Genomic DNA, 18,360 nt, shown 5'->3' with positions numbered 1-18,360 from the left:
CCCGAACAAGGCTGCAAAATCCTGCCATTTTCTCAGAGTTTTTTATTTCACACACATCAGGACAATTCACAAGAATACCACTAAGGGAAAACAACAAATTTTTGCGGTATAAGAGGCTGTTCATCGGCTGGCAAATGAACTATGGTTAGAAGTGTTGCCGTGAAAAATATTCCAGTTGATAGTGACTGACAACTAACTGCCAAACATTGTTTGATATTTAAACCAGCAGCTTGATTCTGATCAAGGCATTGCTCTGAGGAATGCCTTGATCAATCAAAGTCAATTTGCCTGGTTTAAATTTTGGACAATGCTTGGTGGTTAACTGTCAATCCACATCAGGTGGTTCATTTTCCATGGCAATACCTCTACCAACCAATCAGCAGTCTCTTCTCTCAGTTTTAAAGTGCTGTTTCTCTTTTTGGTATTCTTGCGATTGTCCTGATGCATGTGAGATGTAACACTCCGACAAACATTTTTTTCAACACTTATGGAATCCTTACAAAGCTGAAGGTGGCCATTTGGCCCATCGAGCCAGTGCCGATAAAAATTCCAACCTGGCCCTATCCTTGTAAGCCCTCATATTTACCCTTCTAATCCCCCTGACACTAAGGGCAATTTAGTATGGCCAATCAACCGAACATGCGTACCTTTGGGAGGAAACCAGAGCACCCGGAGGAAACCCAGGCAGACATGGGGAGATGCACAATCATCCGAGGTCAGAATTGAACTTGGGTCCCTGGCAACGTGAAAGCATTCTGTGGCATTGTGCCACCCAAATCCAAGTTCTATTCAACCAAACAACCATAACTACATAGCTACAAAACTGACTACAGAACATAAGAAATAGGAGCAGGAGTAGGCCATCTAGCCCTTCGAGCCTACCCCGCCATTCAATAAGATCATGGCTGATCTGAAGTGGATCAGTTCCACTTTCCCGCTTTCTCCCCATAACCCTTAATTCCCTTGTCTGTCAAAAAGCTATCGACCCGTGACTTCTAGTCCTGCTGTCCTTTCTGAGCAGGAAGAATCTCTCTACCTCTACACTATCCATCCCTTTCATTATCTTATACGTCTCTATAAGATCCCCCCTCATCCTTCTAAACTCCAACTAGTACAGACCCAGTCTATTTAGTCCCTCTTCATAGTCCAACCCCCTCATGTCCGGTATCAGCCTAGTGAACCTCCTCTGCACTCCCTCCAAGGCCAAAATATCCTCGCGCAAGTGCGGCGACCAAAACTGCACACAGTAGTCCAGCTACAGCCTCACCAGTGCCCTGTACAGTTGCAGCAAGACCTCCCTGCTTTTATATTCTATCCCCCTCGCTATGAAGGCCAGCATCCCATTCGCCTTCTTGATCACCTGCTGCACCTGCAGACTGGGTTTTTGCGACTCATGCACAAGGACCCCCAGGTCCCTCTGCACCATAGCATGCTGCAGCTTTTCGCCCTTTAAATAGTGATCCCTCCTACTATTATTTCTGCCAAAGTGGATAACCTCACAGTTGCTAACATTGTACTCCATCTGCCAGGTCCTCACCCACTCGCTCAGCCTATCCAGATCCCTCTGCAGACTTTCCACACTCTCCGCACAATTTGCTTTTCCACTCATCTTTGTGTCATCAGCAAATTTCGTCACCCTACACTCAGCCCCCTCCTCCAGATCATCTATATAAATGGTAAATAGCTGAGGCCCCAGCACCGATCCCTGCGGCATTCCACTAGTCACCAACCGCCAATCAGAATAGCACCCATTGATACCAACTCTCTGCCTCCTATTAGACAACCAATCCGCTATCCACGCTAACACCTTACCCCCAACTCCATGCCCCCTAACCTTCTGAAGCAACCTTTTGTGAGGCACCTTATCAAATGCCTTTTGAAAATCGAGATACACCACATCCACTGGTTTCCCTCTGTCTACTGCACTAGTCACATCCTCATAGAAATCCAATAAATTCATCAAACACGACTTCCCCTTAACGAATCCGTGCTGCGTCTGCCCTATCAAACCATTCTTTCCTAGGTGCCTCGCTATTTCTTCTTTGATGACAGTTTCAAGCATTTTTCCAACTACAGACATTAAACTAACCGGCCTATAATTCCCTGCCTTTTGCCTGCTACCTTTTTTTAAACAGCGGCGTAACATTAGCCATTTTCCAATCTTCCGGCACTTCCCCGGAATCCAGCGAAGTTTGGTAAATAATCACTAAGGCATCTACTATCACCTCTGCCATTTCCTTCAGAACCCTGGGATGCATTCCATCCGGTCCTGGGGACTTGTCCACCGTCAGTCTCGTTAGTCTATCAAGCACTACCTCTCCAGTGACAGTAATCGCATTCAGGCCCTCAACTCCTACCATCCTTCTGTCTTTAATACCCGGCAAACTATTCGCGTCCTCCTCCGTGAGGCAAAAAGCTTATTTAAGGCCTCCGCCATTTCCTCATCTCCCACCACTAAATCCCCCCTTCTCATCCTCTAAGGGTCCAACATTCACTCTAGCCAGCCTCCTCCTCTTTATATATTTGTAAAAACTCTTACTGTCCTTTTTTATATTTAGTGCTCGTTTAGCTTCATGGTCTATCCTTCCTTTCTTTTTCTTTATCCTTCCTTTCTTGAGAACATAATTCTCAACGTTTCAAAACCAGAACAAAGGTGTGTTATATAACTTGAAAGCAAAGTGACTGATGTTTTTTTTAAGGCACAATAATATAAAAGAATAAAGTAACATCAAGCAAAGGGTTGGAGGTTTGAAAAGTGACACAGCTGTTCCCACAGGGCAGCTCTTTGAATCACATGTAATGAGTGTAAAACTGCTAAGTATTAATTGCTAGTATGTGTAACAATTCCAGACTTGGACTTATTTAATCAGGTCTGACTTCACAGCAATAGTAGCTTTGCAGAGGCCAAGGGCCACGTGTTACATTTCACTCATCAACCAAGGATTTTTTATCATATGGTAATAGTATCTTGCATTGATAGCAATTAATCAGAATATAATATCAGATTAATTAATGATTGTACTTCAATTACTTGATCATCGCACATAACTGAAAACAAAATTTTAAACATGAACTTTCCTACACTGGGGAACTCATAATGGAAAGTGAAGAAATGGCGGAAGCATTGAACAGGTATTTTGTGTCTGTTTTCATTGTAGAAGACTCCTTCCCAAAGATACTTGAAAATCAAATGGTGAAAGGAAGAGAGGAATTTAACACAATCACCGTCACCAAGGAGAAGGTACCGGAATGACAAGTTCCCAGGACCTGATGGCTTATGTTCTAGGTGTTTTAAGAAGTGGCTGTACAAATAGAGGCAACATTGGTTATAATCTTCCAAAGTTCTTTAGATTCTAGAAGGGTCTGAGTAGACTGGAAAATAGCAAAGGAGGGAAGACTAACAACACCAAACTATAGGTCAGGTAGCCGAACATCTGTCAGAGGAAAATTAGTGGAATCTGTGAGAAAGTGGTTACAGAAGATATTTAGAAAATGATAATGGGATCAGACAGTGGCAATATGGTTTTGTGAAAGTGAAATCCAATTTAACCAATTTATTCGAGGTCTTTGAGGAGGAAACTAGCAATGTGGACAAAGAGGAACCCGTACACGTGGTGCTCTTAGATTTCTGAAAGGCAGCTGATAAGTGTCACATTGGATAGAGGATTGGTTAGCCAGCGGGAGAGAATCATCCTATCAGATCAGTCAAGATTTCATTGAATGGCGGAGCAGACCCAATGGGCTGAATGGCCTACTTCTGTAGGTTGGCAGACTATATCTATTGGAGTGCCATAGGGATCAGTGTTGAGGCCTCAATGACTTACAATCTCTATCAATGCATTAGTTGGATGGACCAAAGGTTGGCTAGCTAAATTTGCTGATGGCAAGAGAATAAGTAGAAAAGTAAGTTGTGAAGAAGAGTTTATAAAGGCTAAAAGGGGTATAGGTCAATTAGGTGGCAGGAAAAAAAATGACAGATGGAGGATAATGTGCAAAAATATCAACTTGTCCATTTTGGCAGGAAAAATAGAAAGACAATATATTTAAATAGCAAGAGATTGCAGAACTCAGTGATCCAGAGGGTTCTAGATGTCATCCTATGTGAAAGGTTAGTATGCGGGTACAGCAAGTGATTAGGAAGGCAAATGGAATGTTATTGTTTATTTCAAATGAAATGGAATATGAAAAGAGGGAATTTTTACTGTAGCTGTGAGATCACGTTTGGAGTAGGTAAATAGTTCTGGTCTCATTTGAAAGAAAAATGCATTAGAAGCCATATGGAGGTTAACTTGGCTCATTCCTGGAGTGAAGTGCTTAACTTATGACAAAAATTGAGGCTCAGAGGAATGAGAGATGAGTCTTAGCGAAATACCAGATTCAGAGGGGATTTGACAGGGTGGATGCTGGGAGAATGCCTTCTCTTGTGGGGGAGACTGGAATGAGGGGCTATCAGTCAAAAATAAGACGTCTCTCTTTTAAGTGGGAGATGAGGAGAGTTTTTTTTCTTAGGAGCGAAGCAGAAGTTCTTTTTCTCTCTGGTCATTAGTCTATGGAAATTTCTTCCTTAGAAAGCAGTGGAGACTGGAGCACTCAATCCATTGAAGGCTGAGTTGGATAGATTTTGATAGACCAGTGAGTCAAAGATTATGGGCTGAGTCAGGAATATTGTGTTGAAACCACAATTGGATCAACCATTATAACTGAGTGATGGCATAGAGCCAAAGGACTGAATGTCCTGCTCGCATCATATGCTCCTTTTGTACATAATTATTAAAGTTTCTATGTAAATATGAAAACCTGTGTTTTACGTTACTTTTAAAAATGTTATTTTCTGTACTCACCAGTCCGTTACTTCATCTGAACTGCTACAGCTCATGGACAAGGAAGAGTAAATACTATTGAAGGTTTGCACTTGCATTCAGCATTACTGATCCACAGCAACATCAACCTCAGGTGCCCTGTCATCATTGGCTTTAATGTGAGATGAATCAAAATGAATGTTAATTTACTGAGGATTTCAGATGACAAAATAACATTTATATCCCCAGAGGCTGCATTTTCACTGTGATTTCTGCTGCACATAGACAATAGAACATAGAACACTACAGCACAAACAGGCCCTTCAGCCCACAAGTTGCGCCGATCATATCCATACCTGTCAGGCCATAGAACTATCTGTAACTCCCAATCACATTAACTCCCATGTACTCATCCAGAAGTCTTTTAAAAGACCCCAGCGAGTTTGCCCCTACCACCACCGACGGCAGCCGATACAGGTTTAAAATAAAAATCAATCTAATTTGTGAGGCAAGTAAAATGGCTGAACGTATCGATATGCTCCTCACAATTAGGGGAACTGAGGTTCATCTGAACAGGCGTAAAACATAATGTGGAACAAGTGCTGGCCACTGAGGTTTCAGCCAAGTTTTTCAAGTAATTCCCCAGTGATGGAAGCCACTCTCCCGTTTACACCCACTTTACTCGTCCTCTCTCCACACTATTCTCCCTGCCTCCTCCCTGCATAATCAGTCCTTCTATCTGTCTGGTGCGCACACAGTGATCATCTCTGCTCCGAGGTATAAACGTTTTGTAATCAACTCCTCATTCCAATTTCTAGACACAGTAATCAGCCTTTCTTTCCCACCTTCCCTCCACTCCACACTCGAGAGACTCCTTGTTCTAGTCTCCCCCATAAGAAAAACATTCTTCCGGTACCCACTCTGCCAAGTCCCCTCAGAATCTTGTGTGTTTCAATAAGACTCAGGCAACATGGAGGCATCTCTGACTGCCCAAGCTGATATACTGCTGCGGGTGGACATTTTCAAACAATCTTGAGAAGAATAAAAGGATCCTGAAATTGAGAGTTTGGCAGGGCAACTGCAAGGCCTCTGTGTCAGGTGAATTTGGGAGAGTTTGCAACCCTAATGGAAGATCAAGCTCAAGCACTTCCAGCCACTTTCAGCTGCTGATTGCACAATATTCAGCACCACTTGCTGAAACAGTATGTGTCCAAGTGCAGTAAGACCTGGCTTGCGCTGATAAGTGGCAAGTATCATTCACGTCACACAGGTGCTGAACAATTACCATTTTCAACAAGACTGAATCTAATCATTTTCTCTCCTTAACATACAATGGTATTGTATCACTGATTCCCTCATTACTAACATGCTGGGAGTTAACATTGACTTCCGGGCCAGCCATATTAATGCTGTAGCTGCAATAGCAGGTCAGAGGCTATGAATTCTATGGCAAGTAACTTGCCATTTGACTCCTGAAAATCTGCCCATCCTTTACAAGGCACCGGTCAGGAGTGTGATTAGAATACTTTCCACTTGCCTGGACGTGTGGGTCTCCAACAACACTCAATAAGCTTGACACCATCCAGGACAAAGCAGCCCACTTGATGGGGGGCGTGCCCCATCCAACATTTTAAATGTTCACTCCCTCTACCACTGGCACATAGCTGTGTATTTAATAAAAGATATACTGCAGCGACTCACCAAGACTCCTTCGACAGCACCTTCCAAACCTGTGACCTCTACCACCGAGCGGGTCAAGAGCAGTAGATGCATGGGAGCACCACCACCTGCAAGTTTGCCTCCAAGCCCCACACTATCCTGACTGTTACAGGATCAAAATCTTGGAACACCCTTCCTAAATAGCACTGTAGGTGTACTGACACCTAATGCCATAGTTAAAAAGACAGTTGACCACCACTTTCCTGGGGACTTGATGTAAGTGATATGCCCAAGAAATCGCGACCCTTGTACAAATCCTTGAAATAGTACTCAAATCAAATGGTTAATCTGTTGATAGAAATGACTTTTTTTGGGGAATATAAGTCAAATCGTTGCGGAAGAAAATCTTAGCGAAGAAATTTGGTTTAATAAATAACTGTTTAATGTACTTATAATATCCTTAACATAACTGACTACTTAATATAGAACGCAGTTACAGGATGAATGTAGGATCCATTCGTTCCTTTGAATAGATGGAGACAGCACTGATACAATGAATTTTTTTATTGAATAGAACTTAAAATTAAATCATTACAGAAAGGAAAAAAACTAGAGAGGGAGAGAGATACTGGCTTTTTCTGCCCGTCCTGTACAGATCAAAGCAGAACTCCAAATAGACTGAACAGGTCTCAAAAACGGACTGCCAGCTGAATGCACAGTTCCACAATATATCTCACGGCCTCGCAGATGTTGTTTATGACAATCTTTGTTTGGCTTATAAAAAGGCCTGTTTTTGCTTGCATTGTGCTTTCAAAGAATGCAGTCAATTTTTCTAGCTAACCCAGCATGCTTTCTGTATCTTAAAATCTGGCCAAGTTAGCTTTAAACTGTAATCAAGTTTGTTAACCCGTCCTGTCTAGCATTTAAATGTAATTACGTTGGCAGAAATATCTTAAAATCAAGTATTTGCATCGATGAAGCAAACCATACACACAGGCTCAACACTAATGTTCATGTTCTTTGATTTTTTTGGTCATCAAATTAGTTTTATTTTAAACGGTGAACTTTGTGGCTTCATACTTTCAGTCAAAACCTGGATTTTTGGACTTCTGGAAAAAAGTCAATAGTTTCCACCGAGTGCATAAATGAATGTGAGATTTGAGGTGGTCATGTGAACTGGTGTCTTCCCTTGTGAACACTTGAAGGAATTAATCATTCAGAATATTTATTTAGCCTTGAACTTCAATTCAAGTTCAATTCCATTTGCTTATCTTCTAAACTGTTCTTCTGCAAAATGCTGCCATTTTCTGGAGGAGATGTTCCTGACCTAGTGAATGGATGAAGTGTCAGCATTGGACAGTGTTGTGCTGCTGCTGCTTGGCATGAGGTTGCTTGCTGCTAACTCTCGGTGGGTCAGCCTCTGGATGTCGGTTGTGATCCTGCAAGCATTAAAAAAAACTTATTTTAAGGAACTAAGAAAGGTGGCGTTAAACTAGCATAGGTAAGCAAACATGAAATTGGGGATTAAATGTTCTGACTTTTTTTTCTGGTATTCTTAACAATGGCAAAAACAATATGCCTCCAGAAACTGAGCTGACTGAAGTACACTTATGAACTTTGCCAATCAGATAAAAGATATAACCAGGTTGAAAGTGCTCAAAACCAATTAATTCCCAGAGTACTGAAAAAAAAAACTTGGAAGGAGTTTCAGGAGCCACTAATATTCATTGTGAGGCAGTCACTTCTTACTATGGCGGCACGGTGGCACAGTGGTTAGCACTGCTGCCTCGTAGCTCCAGGGACCTAGGTTCAGTTCTCAGATTAGGTCACTGTCTGTGTGGAGTTTGCATGTTCTCGCCATGTCTGCATGGATTTCCTCCGGGTGCTCTGGTTTCTTCCCACAGTTCAAAGATGTGCGGGTTAGGTTGATTGGCCATGCTAAATGGCCCCTTAGTGTAGGTTAGAGGGATTAGTAGGGTAGATATGTGTGATTGCAGGGATAGAGCCTGGGTGGGATTGTTGTCGGTGCAAACTCAATGGGCTAAATGGCCTCCTTCTGCACTGTAGGTTTCTATGATTCTACTATACGGTATGAGTGGAATGGAAACAGAAAAAGGAGGAACAAAACTGACTCAGGCAATCCGACACCATTTAGGGTAACTTGGCATCAGTATAAAGTAATGGGATTAATGGCAGTTTCTTCCCTGCCTCTATCAAACTTTTGAATGGACCTACTGTATATTAAACTGATTTTTCTCTACACCTCAGCTTTGTAACACTGTATTCTGTACCCTCTCCTTTCCTTCTCCCCTACGTACTCAGTGAACAATATGTTTTGTCCGTATAGCACGCAGGAAACAATGCTTCTCACTGTGTCCCAATGCATGTGACAATAATAAATCAAATGATTATCAGAAAACTACTTGAGAGTTATCTCTATAATAACTGTTTGTCGACACAAGTCCGGAAGGGGAATGTTCTGTGTACTTTTTTTGAGTAAGTTTTCTAATTTCTCTGACACAGGATACCAAAACTTCCAAAGGCATCTTCGGAAGTTCCACATGAAAAGTTATTTGTTAAGCTAGTCTATTGGGAATCAAGGAAGGCACAAGAAGTTGTGTAACATTTGAAAAAATGGTTATGGGCATATTCTCAGGATCTGCTCGCCATGGGCACCAATCCCATTAAGGATGCTAACTCTTGTGAGAGGGACATGTTGCAATTTACAGCGGTGAGATTACGGTTTGTGATCCTCCCCGTCAGTAATCAGACTCGTGCCCCTCTAAATGACTAAATTTAAATATCATTAAACATCCTTTTAAATATCATTAACATCTTAATGCCATTGCTTCTGGGAGCATTGGATGCTCCTTTGCCAGCATGATTTCACATTGGCGGGAATTACTACTGGTTTTCAAAAACAAAAACCAGTTTGGATGACCACACCAGGAGTATGGCATTGAGTATAGTCCCTGGGTAGTGAGGAACATGGCAGAGGCAGTGCCAGGCATGTTGGCAGTGCCAGATTGATAGTGCCTGTGTAGGCCCTCGGTAGCCCTATTGTGGTGGGGGGGAGGTTGCTCCTGTCAGTGGAAGGGTCGGGGTGTGTCTGTGTGCATGGGGAGGTCCAGATGTTCTTGGGAGGGGCAGCCCTGATGTCTGTGGGTGGGGGAGCTTTACTTTGAGATCACCCTAGTCTCTGAATTCCAGGTCTGCTGGTGAGTTTGGGCCTCACATTCCCAGCTGAGATCATCGCCAGCATTTTGAAATTGGACAGACTGCAAGTTTCACAAAGCTTTTCCCACCTGCTCCAGCAATTTTTGGAGGGAAAATTCTGCCCTACAAGTTTTCATTTTCCTAAATCAATATAAGTTGACAAGCTACCAATTTTAGAAATATGAAATATTCAGTGTGATTAGAAAAATGAACTTAAGAATGAGTGAAAAGTTGCCATTCATTATGCTTAGTACTTGTTGATTTATGGATAGTATTTGCAAGCTCTGGTATTAGTGCAGTGACTTATTCAATTTCTTGTTTTTAGATTAAAAGTACAGTGTAACTGAATGGAACGGTACCATGCATGATCAACTGTAATTGTATTGTCATTTATGATAGATTAGCCAAAGATCGCTGTAATACTAAACAAATAGATTATTAGATTTATCTAGAAGATACTAGTGAAACATAAATGCTGCTCCAAAATAAAGGGAATGCAGTGAAAAATGCTTGCAACAGTTTTCAGTACATGTTTGAATAAATGATAAGAAGTAAAATAAACAATATGCATCAGACTGTCTGTCTAGACTGGAACTTCCATAATGAACATGTATGCACAGGTAAAGGCATTTCTGGTTTTAGGCCAGGAATACAACTTTTTTTGAGGTTACAATTGGATGCAAGATGGTTAACCCTGAAACAAGAATAAAGGATGCTGGAAAAACTCAGCAGATCTGTCAGCAATCTCTTGGAGAGAAACAGAGTTAATGTTTTGAGTCCTTCGACTCTTTGTCAAAACTGAAGGGAGGGAGAATGTGATAGGACAAAAGATAGGTGGCCTGTTTGGGGAGGGGTGGGGGCTGACATTGAAGCAATAAACATGTGGGATATTTGAAAGAGATGGAGGAGAAGAACTCAAAACTTGAAGTTGTTGAATTTAAATGTTGAGTCCTGAGGGCTGCAGAAAGGGGTCTCCTTATCTTCACTTTACACCCACTAACCTCTGCATTCAAAGGATTATCCTCCGCGTGAAATACATTCTGTCTTCTCCCCCCACCCCCGCCGTATTCTACAGGGATTTGTCCCTCAGTGACACACTGGTCCATTCGTCCATCGCGCTCACCTTCCCATACAATCACAGAAGGGGCAAAACCTGCTTCTTTATCACCTCCCTCCTCTCTGTTCAAGGCCCCAAACACTCCTTGCAGGTTAAATAGCATTTCACTTGTCCTTACTTCAATTTGGTCTATTGTATTTGCTGCCCCAAATGCGGTCCCCTCTACACTGGGAAGACTAAACACAGGCTGAATGACTGCTCTGTGGAACATCTCTGCTCAGTCTGCAAGTGTGACCCCAACCTTCCAGTTTTGCTTGCCATTTTAACTCAGTATCTGATGTCCACATGTTTGTCCTGGGCCTGCTGCAGTGTTCCAGTGAAACCCGGTGCAAGCTCGAGGAGGAGCAGCATCTCATCTTCCAGTTGAGCATGTTGCAGCCCTTGGGACTCAACCTTGAGATTGTGACCTTTTTTCCTCCATCTTAAGCCACCCCTTTTTAATATTCCATATGTGTATTGCTCATATGTGCAGCCCACACACCCCCGCCCCCCCCCCCCCCCCCCCCGCCCCGCAAGTCTCCCACCAGGCTATCTTTTGCTCTTAGAATTTGCTGCAGTTGTGACAGTTCTAATGCACTCTCTCTAGACAAAGAGTCTTAAGGACTCGATGTTCACTCTGTTTCTCTCCGAATAGATGCTGGCAGATCAGCTAAGTTTTTCCAGCATCCTCTCTTGTTTCGGATTCCAGCATCTACAGTTGCTCTGGGATGTCTCATTATGTCAAAGATGCTATATAAATGTAAGTGGTTGTATCCTGCTGAATCCTTGTTCATTGACCAGGGGTGGCAATGAGGATGTTTCGATCAGTGTGAGGAAATGACGAGAAAGGACGATATTTGGTCCCAAGGCTGGTAGGCTGAATAAGTGTGCCTGTTGGTTACATAACAATCAATCAAAACAATTAATTAAGGGAAGCGCATTCTGTGATAAGGTGCTATATGAAAGCAAATATTGTTCTTGGACCTTCTCAATATTTTTGAGAAAAGCATTATTTAGAAATACTTCAAAAATAAATTATTGAACTGTTTTGACATAAAATTTTAGGTGAATAATTGTAAGCAAACTGAAAAGATGTGCGGTCAGGTGCTTTAGTGACATAAATGTTTGGAGCACTGCAAAGTATCCCTAGTTTGCAAATCTACCTCGAATGAGTATGTTACTTGTTGATTTTCAAATTAAGTATTTGGCTTCAGGTGTAAATTTATTGAGGCTCTGTATTTGTAAAGAGGTTTTTTTTATGGTACTGCAAAAATTTGAGTTTTTACTTCCCTATTTACACTGTTGTATTCTTTAGTTACAGTAATTTAACAGAATAGGCTGGCTGGATTAAACAATTTAGTTCCATTACAATGAAAACTATTGGAGACTATATAGTCTAGCCTGAGTCTGGTTTATTACTTCCACATTCGGAGTGTTTTTTAATGATGGATGCTTTATTTAATGCAGTAATGGAAAAGCAGTGAAAATTATTTGCAAGGAGTGCTCTTTATTGTTAAAAAAAATTTGCACTGTGCATTAATCTTAGAATAGGAAACTGACTCTGTACGGGAAGAGGTGCCACGCCAAAACGGAATACGTAGTGTTTGTTTAATAAGGAATTGTCTCACTGAAAATGGACAAAGATTAAACCCAATGCTCACCTCCAGGCCCCAATTTTGGGTATAACATGAGTTGGATGTAGATGAATGCTTGCTAATCTGCCCCAATCTTACATGGTATGGCATGTATTTCATTCACATTCCACAAATGTCTGAGCGAGCTTGCCAAATTAGAAACAGTGTTTTGCTGTACTTAGGAGGAACAATATTGATGATAATCACTCTGATTGATAGGGTGATACTGACATGGGTTTTGCAGTTTGACTTTAGAGCATCTGGTTTTCTGGAACTTGCCAATGAAAGTAGAGTGGCAGTTGAGGGGACTGAAGACATGACAGGAAAATATGTTGTCAAGTATCTGTACTTAATTCTGCTTTAGTACTTGTTAATGTTGATGGTAATCCACAGTATCCTGGTACTTAAAGGTTTCTTTAAATATTTCTAAATATTCTATACTTTGGAGGTTTGGAAGTCTGATCTGCATTTGGAAGCTGTGAAATGATCGTGAGTGTAACTAAGCCCCTTTGAACCTGGTGGCTGTGCTTTACCAGAATCTACCACTGCCCTCAGCTGTTTTGCCTCTGGATCCTCGAACCAGGATTTTGCTGGCAACACATGCAGTTATCTTTCCAGCCAGTGGCACACACAGATTTGGACAGTTAACTGTTGCTGCCTTTGTCAGGGTTGACAGTTTAGGTGATTGATGGAAAAGGTGACACAAGTCAGAATGAGTGGGCGCTTGTTGTTAGGGCACTGGCTGGCTTTGCACAGGTTAATGCCATTATCAATCGCAAGCATCTGGCATTTAAAGCAGCTCCAGATCATCCAGGGGAGTTGGACAACTGCAACACTTCCATTCCATTCATGTGCAGCTGGAGCACAATCGCCAAAAGATGATTATGCATATGTGCAAGAGTCCCATGCAGCAGGCATGATTTAAAGCTTCCTGATCTCTTCAGACTTGAAAGCAGAGTCACTGGCTGGTAGCTCTAAGAAAGAAGATACTCACTTGAAATGTGACTAATGATACCTCTGTAACCTGAGGAGCAAGGCCTAGGAGTGATAGAAAAGTGCCCTGTGACATAAATATGTTTTAGCAAACAAGTCATCGATATGCTGAAGATGTATTTCAGGTGCTTGGACAGTTCTGCAAGTGCCTTCAGAATGCACCAGCCAGGTCTCCAGAATGATTTTGCTGTGCAGAATTTTTCACAAGTAGCACAGCATCTGCAGATAGAACAAGGCACAGAGCACAAAACCTCTTCGATACTCTGACGGCAAGGGGGAAAAAGGAAGTGGCAGAAGGTGCACCTCATGACCTCAATTGGAAATGGCTGAGTGGGAGGAGGCAGCAAATAGTGACAATGTTCAGGTACTCCAATTGGCAGTTCATGACTAGTGGTGTCTTGCAAGGGGCTTCATCTATTCACTGTATTTACCTACAACTTGGGTGATGGAATAGAAAACCGCATATTCAAATTTGTCAATGATACAAAGATGGGTGGCATTATACTTGGAAGTATAAAATTACAAAGGTATTCTGATAAATTAAGAGAACCTAAAAAGGATAGAACAGAATACTTCCTAAAAGGTGAAAAACAAGAAAACACGAGTCCAAAATGACTCGGGGACCAAGTCCAGAGATTAAAATTTCCCATATAGGTTCAAAATTAATCAGAGCTTATTAGTATGCTGACCCTTATGTCTAGAGGACAAGAATGCAATCAGGTAGAATCAAACTTCAGCTATACAAAGCCTTAGTCAGACCAAACCTGGAGTCTATCTCAGTCTGGGCACCACACACGGGGAAGAAAATATTAACCTTTAGAGTCAGCATAGATGTAGCAAATTGATGCCTGAAATCCAATGATTTAAATTGTGAGGAATAACCATACAATTTTGGGTTGCATCTCCTGGAATTTAGAAGATTCAGGGATGATTTGATTGATGTTTTCAAGATATTAAAGGAACAGTTAGATTGGGGAGAAATTATTTCTGCTAGTTGCAGAATCTGGGAACATAGTGAAAAATTATTAGAGTTAGATATTTCAGGAATGAAGATGGGAAACACTTCTTCACATAAAGGTCTGGAAGTATAGAACTCTTCAAAAGATGAATTGTTAATTTTAAAATCGTGATTGAAGATTTTTGTAAGCCAAATTATCAAAGGATTGGAACAAAGTTTGATATATAGGTAACAGATCAGCTATGAACTTGGTGAATGGCAGAGCAGGTTCATAGGGCTGAATGGCCTACTCCTATCCTGCCCTGCAAAGAACCAAGTTTCAATTTCATGTCCTTGCAGTAGAATCTGATACTAGGGGCTACAAGTTAAGGATTGAATTCTCCTCAGAAATGAGGAGAATATTTTTCTCCAGAGGGTTTTGAGTCTTTGGAGCTCTCTTCCTCAAAAGGCAATGAAAGCGGAGTGTTTGGATATTTTTCAGACAGAGGTAGATAGATTCTTGATAAGTGAGGGGGTGAAAGGTTATTAGAGTCGGTGGGATTCTAGAGTTGAGGTTATAATCAGATCAGCCATTGAGTGGCAGCAGAACAGATTGAAGGGTCAAATGGTCTACTCCTAATTCATATGCTTGTATGTCTTTCCCGCCCACCAAATTGTTGGTGTTAATTTACGTCTTCCCATCATCATCATCATCTAACTGAAAAGGCCATTTGGCAGTCAGCAAACAAGAATGGTGTCTATTTGAACTGCATCTCTTCCCTACCTTATCTAGAGGCATACTAATTTAACCGTGTGTAACACAACTGTATGCAACTCTTGTGCAACAACAAAATAATGTTGTTTTTCCTAGTGCTTCCAATGGGCGTAACCCCTGGGACTTCAGCAGAGATGGAGGTACAATGCTCAGATTTCTGCTGGGTGTTGAGATGCTCTTGGTAAATGTATCCTGGGAAAATTTAGAAACTCTTCAACCTAATGATTTCATTTCGATTTGTGTCAGATATTCGGTTCACCAAAGAAAATGACAATTGGCTGACTGACAAACTTTACAAATCAGAGTAAAGGACTGTTTCAATTCGACAGCTGGCCTGGACTTAAATTGTAATCATGGATGTGAAGTAACAGTACAAACCACTGCACTATCAGTCCTATACACAAAAGGGTGGAATTTTACCTCCTTCAGTGTCGTCCTGGCATGAAAACTGGGGAGAATCACAATGGCTGGATATCCCACCATATATTCAGCCTCTTGACACTTTTCCATGTGTTTCACCCTGCACTTGTGGCAACTTGCCTCTGCTTTGCTCACCCTGGGAAAACATAATCTCTGTAATCAATGGGGCGCTCCTGTTAAACGCCTCCCCAGCACTTAGGATCAGTGCAGAAGGAGGCTGTTCAGCCCCTCAGGTCTGGACTGACCCTTCAAAAGAGCACCTGGCCCACCCCCCCCATTCTATCGTCTAACCCTGCTCTAATCCCCCTAACCTACACATCTTGGGACACCAAGGCCCAATTGATCATGGCCAATCCACCGAACCTGCACATCTTGGGACTGAGAAGGGAAACCGGAGCACCCAGAGGAAATCTGTGCAACCTTCACACAGATTGTCACCTGAGGCTGGAGTCAAACTGGGGTCCCTGGAACTGTGAGGCAGCAGAGCTAACTACTTATTCCAAATCCATGCGGTGGGGTGGGGGGGGTAGGGTGGTGGCTGCCAGGAAGACAACACGTTTCATCGAGGAAACCCTCGCCAAATGTGTCGATGGTGTCCAGCAGAGGTGTGACATCATCAATCCAAGTTCTGCCAGATGTCCATCAAGCAAGGTCACCAACCGTGCCTGAGAGGCTGTGGCTGTGATAGTGAGTGCCAGCTCACTCCAATGGAGGGTTCTACAGTGCAGATAGAAGGTGAATGATCATCTTCATGTAGCCAGGGTCAGTCTGCTTCGTCATGTCTCCCATTACACTCCTTAATACACCCATTACATCTCCATAGTGATCTCTCCCAGCAACCTCAAGGGTTCCCAACATTAGTCATGTTGTTGTCACCCTGCACCCCCCCCCTCCACTCCCTGCGGCATCTTGCTCCCTCTGCAAGTCAATCAGTCAACTAGCTTGGGCCATCCTTCTGCCCCCTGGTAGACCCAGGTAGTCATGATGTGGATGTGTTACCCATCAGGGTAAACGCAGTAAAATGTCTGACTACACCAGGTTTAAGTCCAACCGATTTTATTTGATAGTAAACTCGCTAGCTTTCGAGGTTTCCCTCTTCTTCAGGTGAATGGAGAAGAAGAGGAAAACCTCGAAGGCTAGTGAGTTTACTATCAAATAAATTGGTTGGACTTAAACCTGGTGTTGTCAGACTTTTTACTGTGTAGACCCAGGTAGCTCAGAGAGAAACATCGCGGAGATGAGCATCAAAGAGATGTTACAGCTGTCACTTGCACCCTGCACCAGTGCAGGTACTCACACCTGGGTGAGATTAACTAGTCGGCAGGCTTCTGAGTAACTCACTTGTGAGCACCTCAACTGAAGATCCGCAGCAGGCAGAAGAGAAAGAAACATTCCCCGGGAAACCAGCACTCAGAGGGATACCGAAGCTCAACACTCTCTGCTGAGCCCAGGTCAATGATGTGCCCCGAGGGCCAGTTGTCCCAGTGCTGTTGGAACTTTAAACGTAGAGTTGAGTGCATCCCTCCTTGGACTGCAAGGCTGACTGGAGGAATTCCATTGCTTTCTGTCCAAGGAGATAATGCCATCACAATGCAATGAGGCCAACACTGCAAGAGTGGCATCCACAATAGAGACCTTGGCGCAGGATGTGCACTGCATTGCGGGGGATGTCCAGTCCATGGCTCAGCTCATCACCTCCATGGCTGAGGACATGAACTCCATGGTGCAGACACGAGTAGGAATCCATGAGTGTCAGTGCCAGAGAACAGCAGGTTTTCTGAATCTCGCTGCAGCTGTTGCTCCATCCTGTGGAGGAACCTGGAGTGCCCGGGCACCTGAAGGAAAGAAGATAGGCAGGACTACACCCTGGGCCTTAAACCCAGGAGACCCTGGGGTTACCAGTCCATCTCCCTATGGGTGACATGCCTTGTTGCTTACCGAGGGAGGGCAGCACTGCAACACCCATGCAGCCTGAAAGTAGGCCCAGACCCTCAACGTCTAGACCCCCATGGTACGCCTGCCGAGGTCTTTTTGGTGGGGTCCCATCAGATGTAAGACTGCATGGGCTGAGTGGGGGACTTTAACAAGAGGATATTTCCAATCACATGAGGGCTGCAAATCCTCACACGGGAGAGTGAGTGCAGTCAGAACACACCCCTCCCCTCTTCTCCCCTCCCCAGGTCACAAGTTATGGAGGCCAGGCTATCAGGGAATAAAGTCTAGGTGGTTAGCAGTTCAAATTGGAAGGCTCATTTAATCCACAGTTCAGGAGTCGGGGGAATGAGAGTTCCATCTCAGAATGAAGTTGACAGCAAATTGCAGTCTTCACGTGCATTAGGGGTGCCTCGCCTCCCACAAGGGGAAGCCAGTTGCCATTCAGCTGCCTGACCCTTACTTGATGAGTCAACTGTGCCAATTGTGTCAGCATTGCAACATATGAGTGTGTCTCCTTGGCACCCAATTGTTAGAGTTGGGAAACCTCACCCCCAAACCTTGAACTCCAAGGTTAATACTCACATCTCCATCACAGAAGTGACACAGATGTGGCCCTAATAAAGAGATTTTTAATTCAAGTGCACAATTACAATGGTGATACGGCCACAAGCCCATCAGGTTGTAAAGCACATCTCATGAGGACTGAAGTCGCTCACCTGGAGGGGGAGGATGAGTGCAGTCAGAATGAACTGTCACACTCAGGCTGCACCTTGAGGTCAGAGGATATGCGATGTCTGGAAGTATGAGATCAGGCTGTCTGGGATGTCACACTTTTGCCTGATGAATATTCAGCGAGTGATGGGAGTGGGGGTGGGAGTCCTGGAAGGGGGACTTGC

Source organism: Carcharhinus amblyrhynchos, chromosome 7 (genome assembly GCF_965287045.1).
Source record: "Carcharhinus amblyrhynchos chromosome 7, sCarAmb.v2.hapA, whole genome shotgun sequence".
In the NCBI taxonomy this organism is placed as follows: domain Eukaryota; kingdom Metazoa; phylum Chordata; class Chondrichthyes; order Carcharhiniformes; family Carcharhinidae; genus Carcharhinus; species Carcharhinus amblyrhynchos.
The sequence above is the reverse complement of the archived record's forward strand: the minus strand, read 5'-3'. Positions refer to the sequence as shown.